Source organism: Felis catus, chromosome B2, assembly GCF_018350175.1.
Source record: "Felis catus isolate Fca126 chromosome B2, F.catus_Fca126_mat1.0, whole genome shotgun sequence".
Classification (NCBI taxonomy): domain Eukaryota; kingdom Metazoa; phylum Chordata; class Mammalia; order Carnivora; family Felidae; genus Felis; species Felis catus.
Genome location: NC_058372.1, coordinates 54496791 through 54510600, shown reverse-complemented (window position 1 = coordinate 54510600; position 13810 = coordinate 54496791). Strand labels below are relative to the sequence as shown.

At 38.0% G+C, this 13810-nt stretch overlaps 1 protein-coding gene and 1 pseudogene across 3 annotated transcripts in view; both read right to left on the bottom strand.

Moving 5' to 3' along the window:
* Positions 1–13810, bottom strand: part of PRIM2 (DNA primase subunit 2) — a 342271-nt gene that overhangs the window by 301294 nt on the left and 27167 nt on the right. The gene's annotated exons all lie outside the window — the stretch shown is intronic.
* On the bottom strand, positions 531–2884 carry LOC102901255 (annotated as a pseudogene).

The window sequence follows — 13810 nt, the reverse complement described above, 5'->3', positions numbered from 1 at the left end:
AAAACAAATAATCCAGTGACGAAATGGGCAGAAGACATGAATAGACACTTTTCTAAAGAAGACATCCACGTGGCCAACAGGCACATGAAAAGATGCTTAACGTCACTCCTCATCGGGGAAATACAAATCAAAACCACACTGAGATACCACCTCATGGCAGTCAGAGTGGCTAAAATGAACAAATGAGGAGACTATAGATGCTGGCAAGGATATGGAGAAACAGGAACCCTCTTGCGCTGTTGGTGTAAATGCAAACTGGTACAGCCACTCTGGAAAACAGTGTGGAAGTTCCTCAAAAAACTAAAAATAGATCTACCCTATGACCCAGCAATAGCACTGCTAGGAATTTCCTCAAGGGATACAGGAGTGCTGATGCATAGGGGCACTTGTACCCCAATGTTTATAGCAGCACTTTCAACACAGCCAAATTATGGAAAGAGGCTAAATGTCCATCAACTGACAAACAGGTAAAGAAGATGTGGTTTATGACAATGGAATACTACTTGGCAATGGTTAAGAATGAAATCTGGCCATTTGTAGCAACGTGGATGGAACTGGAGAGTGTTATGCTAAGTGAAATAAGTCGGGCAGAGAAAGACAGATACCATATGTTTTCACTCATATGTGGATCCTGAGAAATTCAACAGAAGACCGGGGCAGGGAGGAGTATTGGGGGAAAAATGTTACAGACAGGGAAGGAGGCAAACCATAAAAGACTCTTAAATACTGAGAACAAACTGAGGGTTGATGGGGGGTGAGGGGAGGGGATAGTGGGTGATGGGCACTGAGGAGGACACCTGTTGGGATGAGCACTGGGTGTTATATGGAAACCAATTTGACAATAAATTTCGTTAAAAATAAAATAAAAAATAAAATTTAGATGAATGAAAAAAAAAAAAAGTAGCATGAAGAACTAAGACCAGGACAATAGCCCAAATTTTTAAAGTTTCAAGATTTCAACAGTTCAGGGTTTCAGAACTTTCAGAAAGGACACTCACTGTTTAAGAAAAGGCAAAAGCAGGATATATAAAAGAGTTGGGAATTCCCACAACCCCTAAGTGCTTCCTGCTCCAGTGTTTACTGGAGGTCATACCATTTCCCCCTATTAATGGTGCAAAGTAATTTGTTGCCTCGCCACAGCTTCCTTTCAAACCACAATTTTCCCACTTATTTTGGTCACCAGGCAATCCTATTCTTATTCTTTAGTGGCCAATAGATTCACTCCTTAACTATTCCCCTGGAGGTGAAGAGGTATAAAAATGAAGAAATTCCCCTTAGGCTGGCCCCAGTAACTCAGAATTAAATAAGAGGAGGGGCTAGCAGCCTCCTAGAGACTAAAACAACTTCAGAGACTAAACCTACTTTTCCAAGGACAGAAAATTTATTCAGATAATGTTTGAGAATTCATACATGCCACAATAGGATAAGAATGAAAAGGTAGAGATCTCACACTCTTCCTTATACCTGCCCAACTGCCCAACCAGATCCAAACACAGCATCACTATCACTTGCCATTTTGCTAAGTGGAGACCCCCAGGCACTAATCACACAGGCCAACTGCATATGTCGTAAAACTGTACAACTTTTCCCTTCAAAGTTGTACATCTCTTTCTTGGACTACACTGGTGATTCTCCAGTTAATGCAATACTGTAAAGGCTGCAGCAGCATGCAAAAGAATTTTTTATTTCTGTTTTTAAAGAAAGGTCTCCAGGAGATAGTGGGTTTTACAGTCCTGTCTGGATAGAGGTTTGATTTGCTCTCGAATGTTCCTAGTGAGACTAGAAGAAAGCACAAGATGCAGAGGTCCATTCAGTATAATCTTCTCCCTCATTCCCATCTTCACCAACAGAGCAAGCAGAATACTTGCTTGTCGAACCCAACTTGGAAGTTGGATTTTCTTTAGGTTTCTTTGACTCAGGTGCAGATCGGGAGTCTTGATCCTTTTTGCCATCTTTCCTGTCTCCTTTAAGTGGTCTTTGTTCCCTCCATCTTCTGGACCACGGCTGGAGTTCCCACTTTGGCCCTTTGGGACACTCACCTCATTTACTTTATTTTCATCTTTCCTTGCTGGTCCTTCCCCAGATGGTTAAGCCTGAACTATTTTCCCCCAACTGGTAGGGGACTGCTGCTCTGTATCTGAGGTCTAAGATGGAGCAGGAGGGTTAGAACTTGGCTTCATTTGAGCATTCTCCTTTGGTGGAGGGGCTGGCATTACTTTTAAAGGCTGTTCAGGTTTGGGAGGCTTAGAAGTTGGAGAGTGACAGTCTTCCTCTTTATTGAGTGTTTCGCTTTCTAGAAACTTTCACTCTCCTTCGTGCATTTCTGCCAGATGGGGCTGAGGTCCCAGTCTGTGATGACTCAATTCCCGTCCTGGACTGTTCTGTTCGTGAGTTTCTTCGCTTCGCCAGCTTGCGTGTCTCTCCTGAGGCTGTTGTTCTAGTTTTGGCTCATGCAGCTGGTGTCGCAGTTTCTCCCATTCCTTCCGTAGCTGCTATTCTACTTCTTGGTCTCTAGCCGCTGTGTTAACAAGCTTTGACCTTCCAAAGACAGAGGCGGCTCAATGAACCAGAACCTCTGCTAGCAGAGGAATCTTCTTCGTTAGGAGTACTGCGAGGATTTAGATTCAGTTTGGGTCTTGGGGGTGGGGTAGGGAAACTCTACCATCATGCTTATGATTATCCCAAGAGTAAACATCTCTGGAGCTCCATGACCCATCATCTCGTGTCATACCTGTCTTCATAGCAGTCCCAGCCTCCTCTATAGTCATCATCCCTACAGTACCCACTACCAAATGCTCTCCTACTACTGCCTATCCTGTTATCAGTCTCTACTGCTTCAGTCCTCATAGCAATCTCGACCCCCATATCGATCTATATCCTGACATGGGGGCCATCACAATAGCACAGTGGCTATCTTACCCTCAAAGGAGCTACAGTTAGACTATCAGCTGACTTCTCAATAGCAAAAATGGGAGCCAAAACACAGGAGAATTATGTATCTTAAATGTGTTAAAAGAAAGTACCTGTCTAAAAATCTCTTTAAAAATAAATAAAATAAATAAAAAAAAGTAGGGAGGCCTGGCTGGCTGTCAGTAGAGCATTAGCCTCTTGATTTTGGAGTTTTAAGTCTGAGCCCCATATTGGGTGTAGAGATTATTTAAAAATAAAATCTTAAAAAAAAAGTACCTGCCAACCTAAAATTCTACATCCAGCAAAAATATCTTTCAATAAAGAATGCAATCTCCTTTCTTGCTTTTTTTGGTTTGGGTGACAATGTCTAAAAGATAAAAGAAGTATAGTAATAAACCTTAAAGAACCCTACTTCACTTCAAACTAATGCAACATAAGAATAGCCAGACATTTATAGAAAGAAGAACATTTAATGTTTTCCTGCACATCTCCTTAATACATACAAATGTTTTCTTTTATTAATTGGTTACTTATACAATTGTGTCACGACTATTCAACAGATAAGGAGACCGAGGGTTAGACACCATTTATATGCTTTGTTGGATAGCCTTCCTACAAACTCATAACCATACTATGCCCAGTTTGGGAATTATTTACTGACTGCTAGGACAGTCAACAGTTCAAGACTGAACTCCTATGATCATAATTCATTTCACCTAAATATACCTAGAATTTTATTTCAATGGTTTAACATAAAATACTAAATTAACAATTCTGATTTTACATTTAACATTATAAAAACCAAGTATTTTGGAGCAAAACTGTAAAGAATAGTAAATATGCTTTACAACTCCCATAACCTGAAGTTTGTTCTCCACTCCCCAGTTTCTTTATGAACTAAGTTAATCCAGTCTTTGAAATTTGCATCTGTTTCTTTAATTCCAAACTATTCATTTCAAGCACCCAGCTAATTGGCAGAATGCCTATTTCTTCACACAGCTTTCTATTACTGAGCTTCAAATTTTCTTCTTTATGACATCTCCCTTATGTTTTCTTCTGCAATAACCTTTTGGTACACAATTAAAGGCCTCCCAAACTCAATCTTTGTTGAGGTTCCAACTGGCAAATGTCCTCCAAATAAAAAACAAAACAAAACAAAAAAAAGTAATTTTCCTTTCCCATTTTTACAATGTAGCCCAGTAGAAAATCGTTCAACTTTACTTGGTTCTAAGTTTTTAAACTATATAGCACTGTGGACATTTTCAAGATGAATGGAAGAAGGGGAGCCAAACTGATTCATGAAAGATATGGTTAAGGACTGAAGCTTTTGAAGTTAAGGAGCCTACAGCAGATTATCAAAATATGGCTTTACTTAGCTGGGGAGGAAAGGTTGAAACTTAAGAGTCAATATGGACCAATGGTGCAGCTACGTTTATTCAAACACATGGAGAATGAAAATAAAAGCAGGGAAAAATAAGGTACGAAAAAGAAATTGACTTGTTACAATTTTTTCGTATAAGCCATGGGAAATCAAATCTTATTATTAAATTTACATTTTCATCGTTATTATCTGAAATTCAAGCAGATAGAACACTAGCTATTTTTTTTGTGTCTGAGGTAAAGGGAAAGGAGGTACTTATTCCAAGAGATGCTCAAATATATTTGCAAATGAAAATATTAGAAGCAGTTTTATGGCTTTGACAAAGGTTTCCCATTTTGTTGACCCAATTCAATATTTTTAGTTCCTCAGAAAATTATTCAAATATTTGAGGGTGCAGTTGGCACAATATCCCACCCATCAGAATACCTGTACCTCCTTTATCTGTTATCTTTTGAAATTCAGTTCAAACACTGTCAGCTCAATGATGCCTTCCTAGATGAATCCAGTCTGTAGCAATATCCCCCTTACTTTTTCATAACTCTTAGAGACTGTATCAAACATTCTGGCAGGTTATTATTTTGCACTTTGTTTCATGAAAACAGTCTCTACTCTCTCAAACTAAAAAAAATATAAATCCTCTGTGACACTAAACATAATGCTGGATATACATATAGCATTTATTAAGTATTAGCTATGAAGTACTATGAAGGACCCCAGTAGCTCGAGATTTTCTATGTAGCATGTGCTTCAGAGAATTTTGGCAGTTAGGGACTTAGATTAAAGATATATCAGAACAGCAAGCACACTTTTTATTTTTTTTAATGTTCATTTATTTTTGAGAGAGAAAGAGAACACACATGTAAATGGGAGAGGAGAAGTGTGAGAAGGGACAGATGATCCAAAGTAGGCTCTATGCTGACATCATACAGCCTGATGTGGGGTTCGAACTCACAAACTATGAGATTATGACCTGAGCAGAAGTCAGATGTTTAACCAACTGAGCCACCCAGGCACCCCAGCAAGCACACTTTTTATAAACTGTGTGTTAATCTAGGTACCTCTCACTCTCTCTCTCAAAATAAATATTTAAAAGAATAAAACAAAAACATGTTAATTTAAAAAGAAAAATCTGCAACCATTTCAAAACAGCACACAAAAATCAAGGAGCCTATACAGTAATGGTGTCTATAGTAACTTATGAGTGCTTTTACTCACTTATTTATAACCTTTCTATGTAATAAAAGTGCTTTAGGGGGCACCTGGGTAGCTCACTTGGTTAAGTGTCTGACTCTTGATTTCTGTTCCGGTCATGATCTTGGCAGTCGTGGGATCAAGCCCTGCGTCAGTCTCTATGCTGAGCTTGGAGCCTGCTTGAGAGCCCCTCTCTCTCTCTTTCTCTCTCACTCTGCCCCTCTCCCCAGCTCACAGTCTCTTTCTCTCTAAAATAAAGTTTAAAAAATGTTTTTTTAAGTGCTTTAAATCCCCCACAGCACCTACATAAGGCCCTAACCATATCTCTTAGTTCACCATCTCTTAGCTGATTTTTGGTCTACTCTAAATTTTGGCAAACTCTGAGAGGGTAAGAACACTGAAAACATCAACTACCTTATACCTTATTACCTCTCTTCCTCAGGTCCTGAAACATAAAAAGGTATCTCTGAAAATAAAGAAGACCTCAAAAGATTTTCAAACTCCTGGCAGATCTCAGAAATGTAGCAAGCTTCTGTTCTTCAAAATTAAAAAGGCATCAACTTCTCAGCTAACTCTTTTTAAGCAGCCTCACCAATCAAACTTGTGAAAAGTGGAAAGCATTCATCAAGAATGTTCCTATTTCTGTCCCTTCTGAGTAATCTGAGGGAGCTCAGATTATCTTCTCTACTCATCTAATTACCAGAATTTCATTTTCCATACTATTAACTATAGTTCTGAGTTATAAAATTTTCACTATGTTTCAAAGTCTTTCCAAATCATGGTAGAGTTGAGGGTATCTAGGTTACACTGCTTTGATTTCTGCTTAAATTTAAGAAGCCAGAAGCTCTAGCTTACCTATGGATTCCAGTTACATGTTACCGCATAATAAATTACCCCTAAAACTTAGCAGCTTAAAGCAACAACAGTTTTATTTTCTCCCAATTTTGTTGGTCAGAAATTCAGAAAGGATACAGTCAGCAATTCATCTGTTCCATATGGCATCAAATGAGGTCACCTGAGGTCTTGAAATAATGAATAAATAGACTGAAGAGCCCAAGATGGCTTCACTCATGTCTGGCACCTTGGCAGAGATGGCTAAAAGGCTGAGCTCCACTGGGACTGTCGAGAAATGCCAAGACACGGCCTCTCCAGTATGGCAGTTGCTAGTTTATGCCAGGCTTCAGAACAGACCTCTCCACCAAGCAGATCTGAGCAAGTCTAGCTAGACTTCTTCATGACATCTCAGGATTCCCAAAGAAAGTATGCCAGATACAGGAAATAGAAGCTGCCAGTTTCTTAAGGTCTGCACTCAAAAACTGGTACAGTGTCACTTCCACCAAATTCTACTGGTCTAAGTGTTTACAAAACCCATGGCATTCTTTACCCTTTACGCTCTTTATCCTATTACATAGTAACCTTTTAGTCTTCTGAGAGCTAGAAAATAACTGAATTTCAAAAGCACCTCCCATTCCACCCTTTGAATCCAGATGTAAAAACTACTCATGATCAGGAACCATCCAGTTGTCAGTCTAGCAACTATCTATACATACTGCTAAACTGACATAAAAAGAACTGGACTAAAATTAAAATCTGCACTTATTCATTGTAATAAAATTCTAGTATTCCAAATTCTATTAGCTTATCTCATACAACTCAAGTTCTTATACATTTTTTTGTTATTATACACATATTTGTAGCAATCATTTTTAAATCACTCAAAGGGATATTTGGGGAAAGAACCCAATGTTCTCTACGTACACCATCTTTTGCAAATCTCACAAAGAAACTAGAAAGTAACAAATAAGTTATAGTTACCTTTTATTATGTGCTTACTATTGCCAAACACTGCTCTAAGTACTTTACATGTATTAACTTTATTAAAGCTTCCTAACCTTATGAGACAGTATTATTATATTTTCTCTTTTTCAGACGAGAAAACCAAATTGGAGAAAAAATATAACCACCATTAAGAGGCAGCTCCAGTATTCAACCCCAGGTAGTAAGGCACCAGAACCTGTGCTCTCCACCCCTAGGCCATATGACATACAGATTATCCCCACTTAGACATCATGCTGCCTCACCCTACTACCCTCGACCTTGGTGCAGATCAAAGTAGGACCATATCAAATCTTGTATCCTAACACCCTAGGTCTGCAATGAAAAACCCCAAACATTTTCTGTTACTGGGCTGTTTGTATCTAACTCAGATTAGGAATTATGCAGCCTCTGCCTTGGTTTCTCTACTCTTAACCCTAAATCAGCCACAGACACTTGACTGAACTGTAAACAGTTTTCTGTCTTTCCTCTGAGGAATTTAGTATACCTATTTGAGATACACCTGCCTACATACCTATGTATGGTTTAAATGTACACGCACAGGATTGTCTTGGCTCCCCCGCAACATTGTTTTCCTTTATAGGAGAGGGAAAAAAGAGGCAGAAAAAATGTCAGAGACCCAAAGGACCAACAAAGGTATGACTAGACAATCTAATGAGCTCGGTAAAAAAGCCCAAGTTCAGCTCTTAAACTTTGAGAGTACTGAAATTCATAATGACACTTCATACACCAAGTCTTTGGTGTAAAGCATTTGTGAATTATCTCGCCTTGCATTACACTGAAAGTCTATAGATAACTACTGGTATTTGTTATTCCTTAAATTTATATCTTAATTAGTTTGACAAGTTGATTTTAAATAATGAAAGCCATCTCTGAAAGGTCCATTTAGACTTCTGCAGATAATCAGCATCTGCCTCTAATCAAACTGAGATGATTAGCAAATTAAACCCTTTAATTAGCATTTTGCATAATTTAGCCAAATTATGCTTCTTAGGTTTAAGAAGGTGAAACAGGGTGAATTTATCAGTTAGATATTCCTTTAAATCTTTATTAATTATCAAATTTTACATATATACAGTAAAAATAAAGAAACACAAATTAAACTCAGTTTGCTAAAATCTAACACTTCACAACATTTAAGCTAATTATGTCATTTGGAGCAAAGTAACACAATACTCAGAACAAAAGAAAAATATTTCATTTCAATTATCCTCCATCAACTACCCAGGAGGTCAACTTTATTCAAACTTGATTCAAACAGCATTTTTTAAGGAAAAAAGGAAGGAAGGAGCACGCTTCTCTCCACTTCTGCCATTCAGTACCACAGGAGCCAAGGCTAATTTCACTAAGCATTCAATCATACAGTTTTAAAGAAATGCACTCATAAAAGGGTAAGTAACCTGTCAATTTTCTTTGTTAGACAAGAGACCATAGGACAATATAAAGTAGCAAAGCTCATCACAAGAAACTAAGATAAGCCATTACTTTTATCCGCAGGCACTACATTCTCTCACACACAGAGTGATGTTTTTTTTTCAATTATCTCCTCTCTTAAAGGACCAAAACACCCTATTAGCTAACAAAAGTACCAATTTCCAGGATTTGATAAACAAGTAATAAATAACAAAAGCTTAAGAGGTGGTAGAGGAAGCATATATCATTTCTAACATATATTAAACCCCAGCTTCTGATAAACATGTGGTCTTGGAAATAGCCCCTCTGTTCTAGAATTAATCCTCTTACCAAAAAGAGGCCGTGAAATTCAAAAGTAGACTTTTCTCATGACTACAGACATCAACCTACTAAAAACTTTCAAACAAATTATCTTTATCCTTCTATCAATATACCCAAAATGTAACTCTTCATGGTGTGTGCATGTGCCTATGTGCCTGTGTGTCAAAGGGAGTGGTAAATAATAAGAAAAATAATCATATTAAGCTTATGTTAAAAAGGGACACTAAGGGGCTCCTGGGTGGCTCAGTCGATTAAGTGTCCAACTTCGGCTCAGGTCATGATACCACAGCTGGTGAGTTTGAGCCCCTTTGTGGGCTCTGTGTTGACAGCTGGGAGCTTCAGATTCTGTGTCTCCCTCTCTCTCTGCCCCTCTCCCACTTGTGCGGGCCTGTGTGTGTGTGTGTGCACGCTCACTCACTCTCTCTCAAAAATAAATAAACATTAAAAAATTTTTTTATTAAAAAATAAAATAAAAAGGGAACTAAAATGAATTCTAATTCATTTGAAAGAATATACAACAAACCAAATGAAAACTGACACAGAATAAGCAAGAAGCTATCGTTCCCAAATCCAAATTTCAATCTATCTGTATGCAGATTCTACTGCATCCCCGAACAACCTGGATCTAGAGACAGTACAAACAATACCTCTGATATACACTAATCAACAAACAATAGCTCTGATAGACACTAATCAACAGTACCAAATTTTTTCTTTAAAGACTTAATCAAGTGGCAATATTTGTAATATAATTCAGTGTTTTGCATCTACAGACACTCAGAAAATATTAGTCGGTTCAATGACTGGAAAAATCATGTCTACATTCCAAATGCAGTATTCTGGTATCTCATAGTAGGTCTCAAAGGAAGAATCGGCAGCCTAATTTGGAACAACTACAGCTCTGAAGTGATAGGACACATATCCAGCTGAAAATACTTATTTCTCTTAACCACTGAAATATCAACAGGACACCTAACATGCAAAAGTGAAAAGTTAAACTTTAGGAATACAAATGCCCAACATTTAGCCTTATTCATTTGCTATTTAACAAACCCCAGCAGCCATTTACTATTAAAGCAGAAGGAAGAAACATATAAACACCTGCAAACAATGAACTTCAATTCATTTCACTACTCTTCCCTTCCATACTGAATGGACGATTGGAAGTTTAAGTACAGTGCTTTGGCTCCCCCAAATGACACGTCTAGAGCATAATAACCCTGTCACAGAGAAATGAAACAATCCAAATACAGCTGGGTTCCTTGTATCATTTTCATCAAAAGAAACCTGGCCAGTACTAAATTCAGTTTTAATAACATCACTGGTTTACTCCACTCTCAACCTAATCAAAGAAAAATATTATATATTCAATCAAGAGTTTGTCTCCAAGTGCCAAAAGGAGAATGGATTATATAATTAAGAAAAGAGGAGAAAAGTGAAAGTCAAAGTATTGTACCAAGGGCTCCTGGCTGGCTCAATCAGAAAAACCTGAGACTCCTGATCTCAGGTTGTGAGATAGAGCCCCACGCTAGGTGTAGAGATTACTTAGAAGAGAAGAGAAGAGAAGAGAAGAGAAGAGAAGAGAAGAGAAGAGAAGAGAAGAGAAGAGAAGAGAAGAGAAGAGAAGAGAAGAGAAGAGAAGAGAAGAGAAAAGAGGTACTGTGCCAAAGTTTGCATCACTGATGTATTAATAGTCAAGAACAGTGACAGCTTTCTATAAAAATTCCTTAAAGTAATTAACCACAAAGATTAGTTCCGAGATCACAACTGACCAGACTTTCAAAAACCAAAAAGTTCTAATTTGAAAAATAAAAAAATACCACTGCTAATAAGGTCACTTGTTTAATTTTAAACATACATTACAACTTCTAGGGTTAGTCAGTTGTTTTCGTATGCATTATCAAAGTGCTTATTACTAAATAATAAAATAGCCAACCTTTGTAAGTTTATAATATGCCAAGTACTATGCAATATACATAGATAATTTCATTCAATTTCACAATAATTCTATGAGGAAAATACTATGATGTTCTCTATCTTATTGTAGAAGAAAATGAGGCATCAAAAGGTTAGGTAACTTACCCAGGGTCATAAATAATCCATTATGAGATTAATTTTCCCAGTTCTCACTCATACACTCTCCCTAGCAATGATCTATCCCACAGTTTCAAACACTAATGTTACATAGCATTTTTATTACATATTTTCAAACATAACTTCTTTTTTAAATTTTTTTTTCAATGTTTATTTATTTTTGGGACAGAGAGAGACAGAGCATGAACGGGGGAGGGGCAGAGAGAGAGGGAGACACAGAATCAGAAACAGGCTCCAGGCTCTGAGCCATCAGCCCAGAGCCTGATGCGGGGCTCGAACTCACGGACAGTGAGATCGTGACCTGTCTGAAGTCGGACGCTTAACTGACTGCGCCACCCAGGCGCCCCTCAAACATAACTTCTTGAACACAGCCTAATACTCTGAATTACCCACTGCCTATCTCCATTGGCCCACCAGCACTCACATGCAGGATGCTCACAAGCAAATGTACCATCTTATCCCAAAACCATACTCCTATTTTTATATTCCCTACCATCACTAACACGCTATTTTGTACCCTATATACCAAATAGCTTGGAGTCATCTTCATTTCACATTCCATTAGTCATCAAATCTTCAGGCTACTTCCATGTCGACCATATCTGCCTCCTTCTTTCCACTGCCACAGCCATTGCTGTAATTCAGACCCTCATTCAGTCCTTCATTTGGACATTTACTCAACAAATTTCTCCTTGTTAACACAGAAATTAGAAACATCCTAACAGAAATCTGCCCTAAGTCTCAACATTCTTTCACTTGAGATCTTTTTTCTTTGAGCTTTTAAATTTAAAATAATTATAGACTCACAAGAAGTTACACTGCAAAAATACTACAGAGTTCCTGTGTACCCTTCACCAAGGGTCCCTCCATGGTTACATCTTACATAAAACTACAGTACAATATCCAAATCAGGACGAATGACACTGGTACAGTGCATGTGGACAGTTCCATGCCATTTCCTCACATCTGTAGATAGATGCAACAACTACAATTGAAAGGAATTATTTTTACTCTGAGGTTCTTAGGGCTAATTAATCTCATTGAGGCTTTAGTAGACTCATTCTCACATTCAGCTAGTAGACAGGTCCACTAAAAGATACACGAAATGATGTCTAATATTACCTGACAATCCTGAATCTCGATTTGGGTCTCAACTCTGCACTTCCTTATTCATTCAGCTACTGCCATTATCTTTTATCATACTAGATTCAAACATGTCAGTCCACTCCTCAAAAAGTTTCAACAATTCCCTCCTGTCTTTATTCTATCTCACTAGCCTAATCCATCACTCTCCCCCATAATCTAACAACAAACTTCGTTGTCATAAAAACGTACAACCAAAACCAAGATTAATGTGGGCAATACATGAATGTACTTCCTTGAAATAAAAAAGGGGAAGAAATCATTAAAATAACACTAAATGAACAGAGTATATGATATCTAGGAGATCTCACAGTAGGGGTGATGCTGTGGTTAGGAAAAATACGATTATGGAACTATACATGTTCAAGCTGGAAAGAAGAAAGAGTAACACACTACATTAAGGAAGAACAGGCTGCTGTTGTTAGGAAAAAGAGAAAAGAAGGGTCCAAGGCCCTCTATCACCAACCAGTCCTCGGAACAGAGCTCCATCAGCCACTAAGCCCCCACAAAGAAGCACAAGAAAGAGATCACCTTAACCCATCCAATTCCATCCCTCAAGTTTATGTTCAGGACCTGTAAGCTGTTACATGTTACAAGTTAAAGAAATTTCAGAGGTCCCTAGGTCCAAAGGCAAAGTTATCTCAATGGTTTTGATGCTTTAAATTCCTCAATTGTTTATACACATCATCATCATGCATTAAAATATAAATAATTTTTTTAAAAATTAGAGTTTTTGTGATTAATACTCAAGACTATTTTAAGTCATTGTCATAAACATATAATTTTTAGGAATTACTTCTATACAAAAGTGACCCAAAGACCAGACACCTCACTATATGAACACCACAATCTAAAGAAAAAAGCACCCTGACTCTATGTTCTACAAAGACATGTCCAAGGAGAACAGAAAGAACTCAATGTCCCACCCCAGGCCCACCAGGTGATCTGTGAGCAGACAACCAGTTTTTTTTGTTTTGTTTTTTAATTTTTTAATGCTTATTTAATTTTTGAGAGAGAGAGCAAGTGAGCAAGCTTGAGTGGGGGAAGAACAGAAAGAGAAGGAGACAGAATCTGAGCTGTCAGCACAGAACCCGATGCAGGGCTCTAACTCACGAATTGCAAGATCATGACCTGAGCCGAAGTTGGAGGCTTAACCAACTGAGCCACTCAGGCACCCCAAACAACCAGTCTTAATTCTCCCCATCTGTAAAGTCTGCTTGCCCTATTCCACTAGGATACTGGGAAGTTCTGTATTCACAATGCATGAAGACTTTTGAACTGTTTATGAATGGGACTACAAAGAAGTATTATTTTGATGCTACTTTTAGCTGTTTCCTTCATCTGCTATGTTCACGATTATTGTGCATACTAGAAGTAGGCAATATTGAGGGTTTAAGAAGTTTTGTTTTGTTTTTAGAGAGAACACGAGCACGGGAGGGGACAGAGGGAGAAAGATTCTTTTTTTTTTTTTTTTTTTTTGTGAGAGAGAGCAGGCACAAGTGAGCAAGGGACAGAGAGAGA